The sequence below is a fragment of the Mytilus edulis genome, chromosome 9, assembly GCF_963676685.1.
Source record: "Mytilus edulis chromosome 9, xbMytEdul2.2, whole genome shotgun sequence".
NCBI lineage: Eukaryota > Metazoa > Mollusca > Bivalvia > Mytilida > Mytilidae > Mytilus > Mytilus edulis.
Window position 1 is genome coordinate 45,070,001 of NC_092352.1, and position 19,095 is coordinate 45,089,095.

A 19,095-nucleotide genomic window follows, 5' to 3' on the forward strand; every position below is an offset into this window, starting at 1 on the left:
TAAAGAAACCAAAACATCGAACCTACTTACAATTAATAATCTCAAAGAAAGTTATACAATACAACTTAAAATTTGCAGTTGTAAGTAATATTTTACTCACACAAAGATAATCACAGCTTCGTTTTGCGAGTTGCGTCAAAACAGTATAACTTTTTGATCTCGGCGGTATAACAATTTTGACAATTAGTTTTATGTAGTGCAAAGATCTCTCGAAAGAAAGCAGCTATGGTACCTATTATGAAGGCTGTACACATAAAAAATGAATAATTTTCTACATTATATACAATTGTTATTGATTAATACAGAAAATTGCACCTTCAGTACAAAATCCGTTATGCCTGAATTACTTCACATAATAATCATGATGAGCTTATTGGTTTTTAAAATATTTACAATTGTTAGATAATTTTGTTTATAAAATAACATTTACTATCTATTTATAGGTTTGTGTCTAGGAATAAAGCAGGTGATTTTATTTCAGTAGTGTCCATAATATGATGTATAGATAATGGGTAAAGCATTTTTTTATTCTATTATGAATATAAGGGAAGACTAACAAATGTTTAAATATAACAAAAGACGAGCAACAATCATAAAAATGTTCAATAGGCGACACGAACCCTACGAAAAACCAGGGGTGACTATTGTGCTACGAAAAGGTTATATTCGGTTATGTCACGAAAAAAAACGTTTAGATTTTGCATAAGTCGCGTAAAAAATTGCATTCACAATAACTGTTCTTTTCAATATATTTCTTTTTTCACTTTCCTCTAAAAAAAAATGAAATACTATTATATTTATTTAAGAAATCAAGTATATATCGTTTAACGGAAAAAATGTCTTTGCTCTCAAACGAAGCCAAAATACTTGAACATCTAAAACTATATGAAGAAAAGTCAAAAGTGAAGCCAAAGTCAGAAAAGGAAGCGTAGCTTTACACGCATGATACACCTTCCTGAATTTCAAACGATTTCCATAATTTTATAAAACAGAACCGAAAGATTCCAAATGGACAGTTAATTTCAATTAAACAATATCTATATTTGTATGCCAATACAGAAATACTAGCTACTGGAATGGGAATACCATCGATGACTAGGAAGATTGGATGGAACACGCTTAGATATTAAAAAGAAATAGATCAGTATACATCATAATACGTTTTACATCTCTAAAGGTTATTTAAGAAAACAACTGAGTGAATCTATTGATTTACTAAAGATAGTTTTTACTTACAATTATTGTAATCGAGAAGATAAATTAAGGGATGTTTCTCCAAGCCAACGCTAACGACATTCATAAATGTCTGATATACAAAAATCACAATAAGTTGATGAAATTCAAAAATCAGCAAAACAAAATTTTTGCAGTACGGTTTGATTTGTTTTGCATTGCATATGATATTTATAATAACCGATTTAACAAACACAATTACCATGAACATCGGTAAACTTCTGTTACCTTAATCTAAGTTTATATTTTTTCAGATTTTGAAGAGTTACAAAAGCTAAAAAAAAAAAAAAAAGAAAAAGAAATGAATCACTACAATTGAGGTAAGAAACACATCAAAAACGTTGTCTAACACCAAAAAAAAAATTAATACCAAAACTGAAGCAAACTAACTTATCGATTAACGAGATTTGAACCCTTAGTAAAATTCTCTTGCGTTAATTCAAAACCAAATAAATAAATGCTATTTATAATAACCGCTTTTGCAAACACAATTTCCATGAACATCGGTAAACTTCTGTTACCTTAATCTAAGTTTATATTTTTTTCAGATTTTGAAGAGTTACAAAAGCTAAAAAAAAAAAAAAAGAAGAAGAAATGAATCACTACAATTGAGGTAAGAAACACATCAAAAACGTTGTCTAACACCAAAAAAAAAAAATTAATACCAAAACTGAAGCAAACTATCTAATCTATTAACGAGATTTGAACCCTTAGTAAAATTCTCTCGCGTTAATTCAAAAACCAAATGAATGAATTCTCAGACCTTTTAATGCTTTAGGTGGTATATGTGGAACACTTAAAGCATAGCAACAACGATCTTAGGTCTGTTATGCTTGTATGAGCTAAAACCTTAGTTCACAAACATATTAAAGTCATATGAAGCTTCAAATTGAAAAAAATATATGCATATGTTATTTATAGCTAAATAGCTAGTTTTCATTATAAAACTTATATACATATACATTTTTCTAAAGACAATTCTATAATTTGTCCAAATTTAGAAAAGGTTTACTTTTTTTTATTACTTGCTTCCAGCAAACAATTCGCTGACATGTTTTCCGTATGCAGCGTGACTTTTCTCGTAAAAATACGGTGAGCCCAATACGCAAGTGCGAATGGATAACCAAAGTAAACATCGCTCCGTCATCAAGATAAACTATATCTTATTGTACCTGTTATACACGTACTAACCGGAATATCCATGCTTCTTTGTTGAATATTCACAAACGGGTGACAATTGTTAAACTTCGGCTTCAATACACGACTATCAAAAAGCTGTCATATTTTCACAACAACACTGACCGATTGAAATATTCGACTATTATACGAAATTTATGAGAAATAATATAAAAAAAGATCGTCCACAGAAGACAAGTTTATGATATATGTATGCATTGGTTAAAAAATTGGATACACATTATTGTTCACCGGTCACTCATTTCATATGACTTTAATCGTAACTCATTTTAAAGTTTATGAAATGTGTTTTTTTCTTGATTTGAAGTTGAATTCATTCTTATGATTGTGTCAGCTTATGTGTCAGCTTACGTCCACAGCTGGTGGACGTTTCGTCCACGAGGATATCACCAGCTCAGTAGTCAGTAGTCGGTGTTGACATGAATATCATTTATATGGTCATTTTTATAAATTTCCTGTTACAAAACGTTGAATATTTCGAAAACCTAAGGATTGTCTTATCCCAGGAATAGATTACCTTAGCCGTATTTGGAACAACCTTTTGGAATTTTGGGTCCTCAATGCTCTTAACTTTGTATTTGTTTGGGTTTATAACTATTTTGGTCTGAGGGTCACTGATGAGTCTTATGTAGACGAAACGCGCGTCTAGCGTATTAAATTATAATCCTGGTACATTTGATAACTAATTATGTAAAGTAATCAGAGAATTATTTCAAACTGTTAAGTACGATTAAATTTCAAAGACATCGAAAAGCATAATCTCATGTGACTTGAAATTTGAGTTATCGTCCTTTGTCCTTAAACTTTTCCAAATAACGCGCTATATATATTTATTTCAAACAATGGTCCTACATAATAAATCCGTAAGATTACATAATAGCTCATGAATTGACAATGATTTGGGTTAACATAAAGTACTTGTCATAACTGGATTTATATTCCTTAGTCTGGGTTGCCAATTGAACCTAGCTTTCCTGTAATATAAATATCAACTTAACGCGAATAATTGAGGTTTTAATTCTAAGAAATACTGGTTCTTTAAAGATAGCTAGCTATTAGGCTCACAAATGTTAAAGATGTTTCTAATGGTATTAAGTAATCAAAATTGTTCAATTTGAATGTGTATGATCAGCCCTGTCTTATTCCAAGTAGTGTAGACGATACACTGTTGTGAGAATATTTCATAACTCTAAATGGGTCATAAAAAGTTGCGCGTTATCTCTTAGAAAAGAAATTTCCAAGAATTCATCTCCGTGTAATACACTGTCATGTTATTTCCTCATGATTTCTTTTGATCTTGATTTATATATGTTAAGTTGATTAACCAGATGTCAAGATCAGTATGCTGCGGATGTCTCAAATTTATTACTTTTTATTACTAAACACTTTTGGTACAAATGTACTTATACATATGATTCAATTAGAAACAGACCATTTTGAGCAAATGTAATAAACAATATTGCATTGTACTGTTGTAGGTTGTAGACTAATTTGTCATAACTCCAAACACACTATCATAAACATTTGAAAGACTTCATCGATAATACATTATTATTAATTGCCCTTTAAATTTGTACTTTATTTGAATAGAGAGTCAATGGTTAAGTCTTTTGCAGACAAAACGCCATTTGGTGTACAAACGTGTTCAAGCCATGTATCTTTGATTACATTTTTTCCTTAATTTTCGAGATCTGATTTTATAAGGTGCTTAAATGATTTAATTTCCAGATTATATTCCGGTATCTCCACATTCTCTCTCCATTTCCCTTAGTTTTTTATTTATTTAAAACTTGATTTGTCTGCTTACACTTAATTTACGGTTTGAACACCAGTAAATACAGTCACCTTAATTTCTTACTACCTGGTGGAAGAATCTAAAAATTATTACAAAGATGATAATTTATTAAACGAAACAAAAATGTTTGATACATGTCTATATAACAATCAGTGACAATTGCTAACAACAATTGAATAAGGAACTAATTGAGTTGGCCTTCAATTTGTTTACATGTTTCTGATGAAGGTAACACATGAATAAAAGCAACTAATATATACTAATAATATAACACTGTTAAAGAGTCATTAATCGATTGAGAGAAAACAAATTCGGGTTACAACCTAAAACCAAAGTAAACACGTTAACTATAAGATGAAAACATCGAAACAACAGAAACACTGAAGTGCCCAAAAAAAAATCCCCAATGCAACTTTCACAGAAACGAATTATTAGATAACTACTGATTTTTTCATAAAATTTATATTGTGTTGTGTTAATATTTTTTAGTGCGAGTGCCTTGATGTGCCTAATGAAGACCTAACGGTCGATCGGCTAACTGTATCATAAGCATGGAACATATATATGGTAAGGTTTTTTTTCGAACAGGACAACATCAGTTGAATACAAATCTATTAATAAATTTTGAAACAACCTTTTAGGAAATGATAGTTTTTTTTATTTCTGTCAATGCGTGTTTTCTATACAAAGGTTTGGCCTTCAAATAATTATTTTGAGACTAGCAATTGATCCAGTCATTAGTTTGGGGTAATATATCACTCATATGACAAAATAATGAAGACATATATTTTCAAGGCTATAGATTTCCAGGAAAACGGCGTTCCTCCTGTTTCTGAGAAAGATGACACTATTTTAGTCTAAAAGTATAATAAAAGAAACTTGCACATTACTGTCAATATTAACAATACCTCTGTAATATCAACGTTACTTTTTAACATTGCTAAACGGAAAAGCGAAAAATACACGATAAATGTTGTACCCGTAAATAAAAATCAATCTCTTTTGACTATGTTTTCAAGTGAATAAACACAGGAAGCATATAAAAATATTAAAAATGAGTCAATTGTACACGGGTGTTTCGCTCGCACTATCATTTTCCATGTAAATTGGACCCGAAGAATAAGAGGTTTAAACACAAATGTGGCATTAAAATTTGTAAGATCAAATCATCGGTAACATGTGCACTAAGCTTCAAGTTGATTCGACTTCAATTTCATTATTCACTACCTTGACCAAAACCTGAAACTTGAAGGGGGACAGACGGACGGAGGAATGGACGGACGGACGAAAGAAAGAATGAACGAACAAACAAACAAACGAACAGACACACAGATCAAAACACAGATTGTCCCTAGCTGTTTCATAAAAATAAAAGAAATAAAAAAACAGGACTGTACTAAATTAATCAACAGGAAACATTTCATTTCATCCGAAGAGAACCTTGTCAGAAGGATGTTCTATGATGTTGTTTTTTCAGTCTTCATGATTAATCATACAAATAGAATTTTTGATTTACGAAACATGTTATCACACCAATTTCTGTTAGAATTTGCTGGTGGGTTTACTCGCAGTTTAATAAAATCTTCTCTGATTTATGCCTTTGTAAATGTCTTGTGATACTTGTTAATAGATATAGGAAGATGTGGTGTGAATGCCAGTTAGACAACTCTCCATCCAAATAACAATTTATAAAAGTAAACAATTATAGTTCAATGTACGGCCTTCAACACGGAGCCTTGGCTCACACCGAACAAAAAGCTATAAAGGGCCCTAAAATTACTAGTGTAAAACCATTCAAACGAGAAAACCAACGGTCTAATCTATTTAAAAACGAGAAACGAGAAACACGTAAAAATTACATGAACAAATGACAACTTCTGTACATCAAATTCCCGACTTAGGACAGGTGCAAACATTTGCAGCGGGATTAAACGTTTTAATGGTACCAAACCTTCTCCCTTTTCTGAAACAATATCATAACATCACAGCATACAAAACCAAACGTTAAAATATCAATTTAGAGGGCTCAACTTTAAAAAAACGTAAATTAACACACAAGGACAAACATTCAAGGTCAAAAAGCAAACAAACAAGTCCAAACATAGCCATGGCAAGACACCACCGCGAAATATTTAACCCTTCGAAAATAATCACTTTTGAAAAAAACCGGTTTTAATAAAATCTACAGGTAAATGAAAAATAACTTTGTCGTTTTAGGTATACTACATATGTGTATAAAATTCTTCCAATAATTAGGAATACCAAGAAAGTTCTGTCATATAAATAAATAATTTAACACTAGATACAAATTGGGTTGAATATCAACAATAAAACTATACAATTAGAGCTAGGTAAAACTTCCCTGTACAGATTTAAGGAGAATAATCTTGATGCTCATACAAATGTACGTAGTACGAAGAAGTGAAAATTAGTAGATATTCCAAATAATCAAAGCTGGTATATAGACAAGATGTTAAAACTGTATTCATTTAAGCCACTGGTATATAGACAACTTGTTAAAACTGTATTCATTTAAGCCACTCGTTTCTTTTGGTGAAAAATTACCTTAATTGTTTAATATGTTGTATGCTTCAACCCCTCTTTTGGTTATTTGAATTGCGCAAAGTCATCAAAATGAATAACAGAAGATGTGGGCTTTCGGTTAAAGTATAACACGAGAGATGGTTACCTTAATAATTCATGTTGCACACCTTGAAAATTAGATTAACTATATAGTTTCAGATGCGTATTTTAAAAGAGTTCCAACCATTGTTATACAGATTATTTTTCGGTAAAACGACAAAGGTATGTCAACCTATACTTATGTATAAACATTCTTAAGACAAACATGCACAAGGCCGTAAAATACACAGTTTATCAGAAAACAAGAAAATTAAAGGATGACTGCTTCTACTGAAAGCACTGTATAAGTTCGTCTCCTTTTGATGTGAAAATAGGGCCACCATATACATTGCCATTATCATATAACGCACACTTTTTCAAAATAATGATTCAAAATAGTATCATAGCAAGAAGAAATCGCAAATATGTTGTATGCTTGCTATCCGATGAATCTGTAAAAATAAGTTCGATTTCGAACTAAGACGTTAAAATTTATGTGGGATAGTTTCGGAAGTATGTATAATGTGTGTTGTGTGTCTCTCCCTCATTATTAACACGTACGACAATATAGTTCAGTAATCCCGCTTTGCCAATTAGAATATTGTGAAGTTTAGATACATTTGTACATGATCAAATGACATTATGTAGTAATGAAACTTGAGAGCCATTTTCTTTATATTTGCATGACGCATAAAATTATTACAGAAAGAATAACTTTAATAATTTCCGAGATAATAATAGTTTGTTTTTGATTTCTTAGAAACTATAATTAGACCACCGACTAGTCATACGAAAATAAAACCTTAATTGGCATTTTCTGCCAATCGCGCATTTAACCACAACTTCAAACCATTATCCTCATTTGTTTGTAAAGATTTAGGTACTGTTCATATTCTAAGAAACACTTGAACTAGTCCGGCCGATTGGTGCAGATATAGGGCAGAATTGCTCACTTGATGAGGAAAGCATGACACTTTGCACAGTAGTTCTTGGTCATATACCCTTTGATTTCAGCTATGGACCCACTCTGAAAATCCAATATGACTGCCATATTCAAGATGGCGGAAAAACGTTAAAAATAGCAAGAATATCCGTAAGGAATTCTATATAATTTCGGAAATGAAAGTAATGATTCTTTTAAAATGATCTTCATGTTTTTGAATTTGTTATCAATTAATTTTGAAATATAAAAAAAATAATTTGGTTATTTCTATAACGCATACATTTGCAAATATGGGTGCATATACAAAAACAAAAAGTGAAATTCAAAATGTTATTCAATATGTTACATGTTATTGTAATTGTTCTTTAAACGCTTTCAGTTTTAATGGTTGGAATGAAATATATTGAAGCGAGTCGATTAAACGTTAATATAGGTAGGTTAAATGTGTTGGAATATTAGGTAACTTATCTGAGCTTTGAGGCAGTGCCGAGGGCACCTTGTCTCGTGTCTCTTCAATGCCACGTCTTACGTCACTTATCGCGTTTTCATCTGCCGTCCCCACTACATCGTCAAACTATTCTATTTAGTCGATAGGCGTACCTTTCTTCAGGCGCATTAGACGATTGCCATCATTTAAAATAGTTAAGGGGCAACTATTTCCTTTTCCGACTACGTGCGAAACCAATTCGCAACTAGTCAGCGAGTATGGTCCTAAAACGCACTCCTGGTTAGAACTTTTATTAGTTTAAACGGTAACAGTCATTTCTGAGTGATGGTTCGTTTTATGCAAATTTGCTGAGTTTAAATCTCGTTTCCACTGTTAACAAATGTCGCATTTATCACTTTATTGTTGATGTTGAGTGTGGGAGTACTCAGATTTATCACTGCGCTCAGTTTGTTCAAAATATCTAGCATAAGATCGTCTGTTAATAGCTCTTAACACACATCCAATTGTATGTTTACTCTATCATTGTCGAGTGTCGTTCTTTATAATCTTCCCAATAACAAGCTGTTCACCAAAGCCATGTAGCGTAACGGTCTCCAAATCTCCATTATCTGCCGGAATTAATTTCTCATTTACTAATGTTATCATTGCAGCAGTGTCCACAATCATGCTCAATTTCTGGTCATGTATAGTACCTCGTACTGCTAAGCTCTTTCAAATGGTTCGTCTGATGACAATATAGGAGGGGTTGCGCTTTTATCTAATCTGTATCCTGGTGAAGTTAATTGACCGTTGTCTAAAATAACCGGGATTTTTGGAGTTTGTCCGTGGAGATGCTAACCGTTGTCCTTGAGGACTTTATTATCTCTGTCTTAGTGGGGGTGTTGTTGGTCGATGTGCATTAAACTTTGGTGTATTTCTATCTGGCGATCTACCGCGATTGTATTGCTCAGGAGATTTACCACGTGTATATTGATCAGGTGATCTTCCAAGATTATTTGATCAGAAGGAACAAGGTTATATTGATCAGCCAATCCAGGTTATGCTGATTAGTTGAAAGCATAACATCAGCTAGTTTTGTGACAACTTGTTTTAGTTAATGAACCTCATTTTCCAAAGGATTTCTCATATTTCCTTTATCGGTTGGTGATACTGCGCCATCAGTAAAGTAGACTTGCCGATCACCATAATTGGCACTTTTTGATCCATATATCGCCATCTGGTTGGCTTTTGATGTTTTCAATTGTTTTAACGCCTTGTTCAAAATTTCGAGGTTCCTCTCTATTACATGGCTTGCAGACTCTTTGTCTTTTAAATTACATCTTCGAAGGAATGCTTCGGTTCCAATCTGGTTTGATCGTCTTCCTTGTTGAAGCGCTGCTCTGCTCCAATATTTTTCTTTAGGCCTTGGAATCATCATCTGTGTTTACCTTGTGAGCATACTCATAGCCAACATCGGCCTGACAATCTGGGAGCCTACACACATTGTTCCTGTTTTCCCATTGTCATCTACCGGCAGTTCGTTCAAATTGGTAAATAAACGGCTTCCAATTCACTTTGGATCCTCTTCAATTGAGTATTTCCATTTTTGGGAGCTGTAGGCTTCGGTTCCGGTCTCTTGCACCGAGATTTCTTGCCATCGAGTATATTCTCTCTCGAATGAGAAGTCTGAAGTAGAGCTGTTGCCACACTCTTTTGGTTTCATCTGCCCTTTCCTGGATCGGTCAGTGGAGTCAGCTTGCTGTTATGGAAAGTCTGTTAGAGCTCCAGAAGCTGACGAGGTTGTTATAAATGGAGTGATAAATTTGGGAGGAGGATTTGCCATTGACTCGACGGGGATGATACCGTAAGTAGGCACTGCAGTCAGCATTGGAGATACTAGTTGTTGGAAGTTACCCTGCTGTTTAAATGCACTTTGGAATTGAACCGTGTCTCCTTCCTCAGTTGTTGTCAGCTTGTCCATCCGTCTCACCACAACATTGACTATCTTATTGGTCTGATCATCAATTCCGCCAAGCAATTACCACTAGCCTTGTGGTTTATCCTGTCTACAGACTGCTGACGTTGCTGAGATATTGCTGTTCGTTATTATTATTCATTGCCTCTTTCTGTTTAGCTTGCATCGTAAGGAGATAAACACATATTTTATTAATTGGCGCTTCGATCTGTTTTATATTGCAGTTAGTCTCAGCTGTTCTTTAAACATTATATTTCCTAATAGTCACTTCTTAGTTGTCCTCTGTTAAAGCGTCTTCAGTAGTGGGTTTGTAAATATCCTAAAGTGAATCAGTTTCTGACATTTCAATGTTCTTGTCGTTGTTGTCCTCAACTCCTGCCATTTCACTGATATGTGTTAAACTTTAAATGATTCTCAATTCACAGTTTAATATCTCAAATTGCAAATTATTGCGACCTAAGAAATAAAATAGGCACTGAATATTTTTTGGGGCAGATTAATCCCAAATCACAGCTTGTATGTGTGAATCAAGACAACAAATAGTGCAGCTTTTAATGAAAGCTACTACAGCAGCTTTTTATGAAAGCTACTACTTTGTATATGAAATGACAAGCCAGGAAATTATAAAAAAGGGCAGAACTGAGACAAAGACTTAATGATATTATACATCAATAAAATGCCTTAATTCAGGTCAATAATGAATATTTGCTTATTTTTCAAGGCGGACATTTTGAAAATAGCCGCCATTTTGAATTTCAAAGATAGATCAAAACAAAATCGTGCTAAATACACCAAAACATTCAAATTTGTTGATTTTTGTGCTTCCAGCATCAAATCCACTGTGGTTTTTGCAATACTGGAAAATATTTTAGAATGTATGGCAGCCATCTTGAAATAAGCCGCCATATTGAATGTTGAGGGTGGGTCCATAGCTAATATTGCTTAGTACACAAAAATGTACCATCAAGCACAATTTGGTGCTTTCCTCATGATTTGAGCATTTTTTTCACCGATCGGACGGACTAAACTAGAGGTAGTTAAAACATTGACCTAGTTTCTGTTAGGAAACGTTAAATTTTGTAAGAAATAAGAATTTTGAAGGTTGTAATACAATTCTATAAAATGTCAGTCAAGTTCTTTTCCAAGAATTTCAGTCAACAATCTGTCTTGTGTAATCATTGTATCTAGAAAATTACAAATAGTTCTCATAGCGCTGCAGTATCTGAATGATTTTCAGATTGATTATTGTACTGGTGTTACTTTCCCCTTTTTGAAGCAGATTGTAAAAAGTGCTCGATGTGTCCATGCATTCGTCAGTTTTGCTGCCCTTGAAACGTTTGACAGAATGTATTAATTTTTGGGTTATTTTACGTTTGCACCTCCTTTTTAAAGTCTTCATTCGAATGATTTTTTGAGTTTCATTGGCGTGATATTGACTATATTATTCACTTCTTCTCTAAAACCCATAATCAGGAACGTTCTGAACATCTTTTCATTCAGTTCTTCCGATATGTTTTTCATCTTATTTTGTTGTGTGTCTCTCCCTTAGTTTGTTAGGGATGGTATTTTTTGCTTTATTTTGAAGGTATTCGTTGTGTGAATACATCTTCACATGTACCCTTCATTGAGTTTTCAAGGTTTTATTTAGAACTGTTATCATTTCTGGGTTTACATTCATCACGAAGTCATGAACTGCAAGTCAACGCTAAAAAAATCGACACTTAATTAAAACCATAAAAAATGTATGGGTTTTGCTCATTGTTAAAGCCCCTACGGTGACCTATAGTTGCTAATTTCTGTGTCATTTTGGTCTCCTGTGGACGGTTGTCTCATTGGCAATCATACCACATCTTCTTTTTTATATGTATGTAACTGAAATCAGATTCAAAGAACATAACCTGCTGAATTAGGCAAATAATGGAATTATAAACTAAACAGCTGTGATGAAAACACTAGAATCAAATATTATCAAAAAAATAATGCGTTGCATATTATTTACAATGCCTTAAATCCTTTACAATATTCAGTATTCGACCTTGATACTGTGAATAAAACCTGTTTAATAACATTTAGAAAAAAAGCAGTGTCGTAGGCTACTGAATAATAATATCGGAGTTGTCTCTCCTCGCCCTCTCATAACGTCAAATGTCGTGATTTCTATTTAATTGATAATAAATGGAAACCTGTATGTAAAATTGAGAAAGGAAATGGTGAATATGTCAAAGCGACAACCATCCGACCATAGAGCAAACAATGTGTAGTTTTCAATTAATAAATCTAATAGGAAAAGAGTATTTCCTTTGTCTACGGTATATACATATTGCATCTCATGACAAAATTAGAAAACGAAATGTATAAACAAGGGATTTGTCGAACCGTTTTATTCATTTTCTAAGAAAAACAACAAGCAAACTTTGGAGTCATTTGAAAAGGTCAAGTACAAATTTTGCGTTTCAATAGATAAGCGTTCAATTCATTTGCCGGCGGTTACTGTAAATAAACATGCTCAGATAACAGTCTAATAAATTATAATGATTTAGTTGATGATGATATTTTAAGAAATGATCAAGAAATAGAGGAACTATAAGATTTTAAAACAAATGTTTATCTCCAGTTATATTAATCTTTTCCAAGGAATAAGTTTTCTTCGAAAGTTATTTAACAATAGCTAAACGTCAATTACGTTCACTTCTACGAATTGCAAGTCATTATTATCTATTTTCTAGACTGCATTTCATCTTAACAAATAGTCCGCCACCGCAATATGTGTCTCGTTTGTCTGCTGGTAATGTTACCAAACACCCTCCCTTTTCTATTAAGACTTTCATGATTGTTTGCAGACACGAAAAATTGAAAGGTTGCTATAGATCAATGCTTGTTATTTACCATGTAGAAAATTTTTCGCAGCAAAAAAACGAAATAGAAACAGCGAGCATTTGTTCTTTGTTTCACATTTCGCAGAAATAGTCTTAATTTGAAATATCCTATTAGTAGACATAAGCAAAATTCGGAATGATTCTGTTTTAGTCAGTTCAAATAACTTGACAAAATTTTCCTTTTCAAATAGATACCCTTTTATGATTTGATTCTTAGTACTTCATTTTTTTGCTGCATCCGACGGAATGTTCATTGCCGCCATGTTTATGACTAAAAGGGGTCTTCAATGACCTTGATATGTTAATTGCTAAGAATACTTGGCGAGTTTCCGAATACTTATGTTGTTTACATGTGCATACCCAGTATTGATTATAGAAATAATTTTACTTGGAATGCCAAAATTACAAAAACAAATCTTTTTTTATGCGATTGCTATAGATTACGCTGCACTTCAAACTATTTTTGATTGTGAAGAAATATATTGATCTTTTAAAATACCAATGACCCCCGTGTTGCACATATATTTTTTTCCAAAAGGCAAACTAATAAAACAACACTTTTTATGTTGTTGATCTTTAAAAGTAAAAAGCATGCGCTGGGGACGATTTTTTTTTTATTGTATATCAAATAATTTCAAACAGACCTTCAAGGACATTCGTATAGTATACAAGTTTTATACAAAACAAAATGTACCCGTGAGAGTGGTAACGAGGCCATATTCCTTAGATTTAATATTTCCAAGGGTCTTCTTAAAAAAAAAAGGTCAATCGTCCACCATTGTAAAACTAGTCCGAAATATTGGTTATATCAACCATTAAAAAAAATACGGCAAGAGTTGTAACTGTCAGAGCTCTTACAAGACCGGACGAACGGACACATGGAGGGACGAACACACAGACGAACGGAGGGACGCCGGATATTTCAATCTCGTAGGGAACAAAAACAAAGTTTCTTCATAACACAGTTTGTAAGGCTGAGGATTGGGCACTCTAGGATCCCGTTTGCAATTGTACAAAAATGAGCCGGTCATTTTTAGAATCGACCTTACAAAGACCAGTTCGGGTTTACATTAGCACAAGCTAGGTTGATATAGCCCGTTTGTGCTGCGACGTAAAAAAAACCAGTCCCACCTTATTACCTAGCGTATATAAAAAAATCATAAACATAGGAAAGTATGATAACGTGTGCATCTTGCTCTTAAAATCACACACAGCTTAATAAGGATGAGGAATTTGTAGCAAAGAAATAAAATTTATCGATTCAGAACATAAACCCCAAACACGGCGGAATCAATTTGAATTGGAATTATCCCATCCATCGATTTAACAACATGTATTTATCCTAACGAACGTTCGAAAATTAACTTCCATATCTAAACATAAGATTCACTATTAGTAGGATAGATCGCGTTCCTCACATCATGGAATTGCCAAATACGATATATGAAAACAAAAAGTAATTAGGTCCCGACTTTGATACTTTGAATTTTTTTTGGATAAAATCTGCAAAACTCAGTGCTGTAAGATACTGGAAATATTTTATAATATAATGCTAAGTTCATCATTTTTTTTTATTTGAGTTTTAAATTAAATAACCATTAATGGATTCATGCAAGTGTCACTAACTTTACTAATAAAATTATCAAACCTAATAATACACCAGTCTTTTCTTTGTCTTCAGTATAGACATATTACATAATATTACAAAACGAAGTGACGGAAATGCACAAACAATAGATTTCAGGGGATTTCGTATTCTTAATTTTTACTAAGAAAAACAACAAGCAAATCTATAAGGCATTTGAAAAAAAAAAATATTAATTCACATTTTTCCTGAAATTGCGTTCGATTCCATTGCCGACGCGGCCTTTGCATCTAAACATGTCTAAATACCAGTCTAATAAACTATGTTGATTCGGGTGATGATTATATTCTAAGAAATGATAAAGAAATACAGGGATTCTAAGATCGAAATAGAAAGAAATATATTTAGTAATACGAAGTTCTTGTATAGAATAAGATTTTGAAAGGTTTTTTTTTCAATATTAAAGGTTAATTAGGCTAACTTCGTAGAAATGCAGGCCATTGTCTGCTTTTCATTGTATTTCATCATGACAAATAGTCCGGCAAAACAATACGGATGGTTTTCAATGGAAACATTGCACCTGCTTAAATTTGGCTTGATCATACTTCTTCGAAAATGTTTCGTAACCCATAACAATAGTACAAGCAACACTATTATAATGACGTACTATAATTTCCATTCTAATTCTTATGTAATTTGAATTATTTAGGTAACGTTGTAGTTGAATTATGAAATAAGAATTCACTTTATTTGTTGTTAATGTTACCAGACACGACACACTCCTTCTACTATGATTATTATAATCGTTTCCTGACAATTATAAGGAAGTGTTAGCGCAAAGCATGTAGTTAATCAAAGAGAACAATGAATAAGTTTTCCACAGCACGAAACGAAATAGAAACGTAATTAACACTTAGCATCTTTGCTTTGGTTCCTCAATTCGCAGAATTGTTTTTAAAAAAGTATAAAAATAAGGAGATGTTTAATGATTGTCAAATGAGACAACTATCAACCAAAGATCAAATAAAGTGGATGATGGAATAATCGGAAAACGTACGGCCTTCAATAATGAGAAAACTCCATACCATATAGTCGTCTATAAAAGGTCCTGACATTAAGAATAATTTTGTAGTTTGAAAATGTTTCCTTGTGTTAAGTTAAGGTAGCACAGTACAAAGATTTTTCATCCTCCAATCAGACATCTTTAAACTGGTGTAATTCCATTGATCCTTTTTTAAATTTTATAAATGAGGTACCAAAAGAAAGAAGAAAGAATAATCTTTCAAATTGTGATAATTTCATTAGGACATTAAGAATTACATCTTTTTGAATTACATCAGTTAAAAGTTGTCTGATTGGGAGTAAAAAAATCTTTGTATGTGCTACCTTAAATGCGCATACAATTTACATGTATAGTATATAATCGTAAAATTATGTTTGCCTTTGAAAGACAATGCGTAATTTTTATATGACTTATATATGATCTTTACTGTCCTGTTGCATTTTCTACGCAATGAGACAGAAATTAATATGGTAAAGATGTATAGTGGTGTAATAATAACGACATTTTATTGATGTTCTATTTTCCCTTTATATACAGTTTTGATCCAAACTAAAACTTCAAATACTTTGACTGATTAAAATACTTATGCGCATGTTAAGAGCAACAAGTCTATTGTTACTACACAAAATAAAAATGAGTGGTATATAAGGTAGGCCATCAAATTGTTCCATATTATTCATTTAGTTTTAAACTTTAACAAAACAGACAAATTATATAAACGTTTCATTATACCATTACAATTCTATTTTTATTTTCATATCACTTCTGCAACCGTTTCAGGCCTCACCGTCATAAACCTTTCGAGCATGATTTTTGTACTCAGACTCGAAAATCAACCAATCAAATTGCTGGATTTCATGTTTCGAGCATGATTTTTGTGCTCTGAGCACTGAGCAAAGTTTTATGCCTTCAAGACCTGGTAAAACAAACTGAGATAAAATACTTATCTATGTCAAATTTTTATCTTTATTTTTGTCATATTTTCCTTTTTGTTATTGTTTTTAGTGTTCTTCGAAACCCAACGAGTTACTGTAGTGTACAACATGTTACAATTTGGACGTTAACGTATTAACGTAGTTGTGTCTGAACAAAATTGGATATAATAGCACGTAAAAGACAACATTACTTGTATTATCTCCAAAAAGATAACCATGGAATATTGTTGAGGTATCTTTGATGTGATTTTGCAAAAAAAAACCATTGCCCTTGTAATTTTTTTCATCAATTTTGCCTCTTTATATCACGAATGGTTTCGGTTAAATATGTTCTCGCTCTGAAAAAGATGTAAGAAAAAATCAACTAATGATTTCGATTGTCGCTTTCGTATCTTTTCGTTACTTCATAAACAAAGACAGATGTATCTTATTATGTTTTCCTCAAGTAACCAAACATGTCTCGCCACTTCCAATGATATCATGCTTTTCTCTTTAAGGAAATGAGGTATAAAACATTTCAGCAAAATTCTTGGTGAATATTTAATTCTTCTATTCTGGGAAATGCACACCAAGACTGATATTCAATGAGTCATATGAAAGATATTATATTACACTCATTTTGTTTACGTTTGAAATTCAAACAAACAAATCTTAACTGGTACCTGGAAGTATTATTAGATTTGCATACCCATTGGGATTTCAAGATTTATTTTTAAAATGCAGTTGACATTGTTGATTATAAATATAGATATCTTTATTTGCTTCTAAGTAATACTCATATGGAATACAATAGGTTAGGTGATTTTAAATGAATAACGACTTTTTAAGTCAGACGTCTGTCATAAAGTGTGTTTGAAAGTCATAATTATATAATAATACATTTTAAAACACGATTTGATACATATATTTTTTGAAATTAAGGCAAAGAGCATTTCTTTGTAATTGGTGAATTATTTTTGATAAGTGCTAACAGCATCTAATACACTAATGATATTATCATAATCAAGCTATATAGATGGGTCTTTTGAAGACGAATTGGGTGTCTGGTGTATGAAACAAAAAGACTGGTATCATTGGTTTTATCACTTATTTTTAAAATAATATCACTTATCACAACAATTTTATTAGTATTTTTGTTTTATAAAAGTGCATTTTAAAACAGTACCCGTCTTAATTTCGTTTAAGCGCAATAATATTTCATAAAGTAACTGATAAAAGAAAAAGGAAATAATAAGGTCAAATATTTTGTCCATTGATTTCGACAAATGTTGAAGCATAATAAATCTATCAAATAACATGCCTCAGTTGTTATCAATCTAGTATGCTGTTCAATATCAGTATACATATGTGTACACCCTTCGTAAAGTTTACGGACGCTATCAGGAGTTGGTTGACCGTTATGGAATAACCGTTTCAGAGATGGTATTGGATAAGTTCCTTGTGTTCCTATAATCCCCTTCCCTTTTCACGAATGTGACTTACCGAATTAGACTATATTCCGGATTTGTAACAACATAAGCAACACGTCGGGTGCCAGATGTGTAGCAGGATCCTCCAGAGCACCTGAGATCACGCCCAGTTTTTGGCGGGGTTCGTGTTGCTGAGTGTTCTTTGTTGTGTCTTGTGTACTATTATTCGTCTGTTGTTCTTTTTAGCCATGGCAATGTCAGTTTATTTTCTATCTATGAGTTTGACTGTCCTTTTTGTATCTGTTGCCCCTCTCTTACATATTTGTACCAAATCAAGACCTGTAAATTTCTGACCCTTTTAGAGAAACAATGTTGTCTTGACTTAAACTTATCATAGAGGGCCCAAAACAATCGAGTTATCTTCCCTCATCCTCTCATTACGTCAAATATTTGATTTATTGATTAACAAACCATGAATGAAATCATGCCAGTATCACTAGCTGTTCTAGTTAAATGATCCGGTCTAGTTTTAAAACAATATTTTCTTTGTCTAAAGTACAAACATTTTGCATAACATTGCGAGAGAACTATAAAAAGGAAATGTTCAAACAAAGAATTTTCTAAGAATATTACATGCAAATCTTTAAACAATTAGAAAACAATAAATACCGAATTTAAGTTTCCATGAATTTGGGTTCAATTCATTTCCGACGGTCATTGCAAATAAATATGTCCAAATAGAAGTCTAATAAATAATATTGATTCAAATGATGATTATATTCTAAGAAATAAAACAGAAATTCAAGAATTTTAAGATTTTATTAGAAACATTTTTCTTTAAGGATACGAAGTTCTTGTATGGATAAAAGAGGGACGAAAGATACCAAAGGGACAGTCAAACTCATAAATCTAAAACAAACTGACAACGCCATGGCTAAAAAAGAAAAAGACAAACAGAAAAACAATAGTACACATGACACAACATAGAAAACTAAAGAATAAACAACACGAACCCCACCAAAAACTAGTGGTGAT

The 19,095-nt window shown here is 32.4% G+C and overlaps 1 long non-coding RNA gene across 1 annotated transcript in view; it reads left to right on the forward strand.

Annotated features, from left to right (window-relative positions):
* Nucleotides 1-19,095, forward strand: part of LOC139488464 (uncharacterized) — a 147,337-nt gene that overhangs the window by 10,010 nt on the left and 118,232 nt on the right. The window contains exons 5-9 of the long non-coding RNA XR_011656006.1: nucleotides 444-512; nucleotides 1,488-1,553; nucleotides 1,782-1,846; nucleotides 4,715-4,792; nucleotides 6,962-7,030. This is a non-coding gene — a long non-coding RNA (uncharacterized lncRNA). The remainder of the gene's footprint in view (nucleotides 1-443; nucleotides 513-1,487; nucleotides 1,554-1,781; nucleotides 1,847-4,714; nucleotides 4,793-6,961; nucleotides 7,031-19,095) is intronic.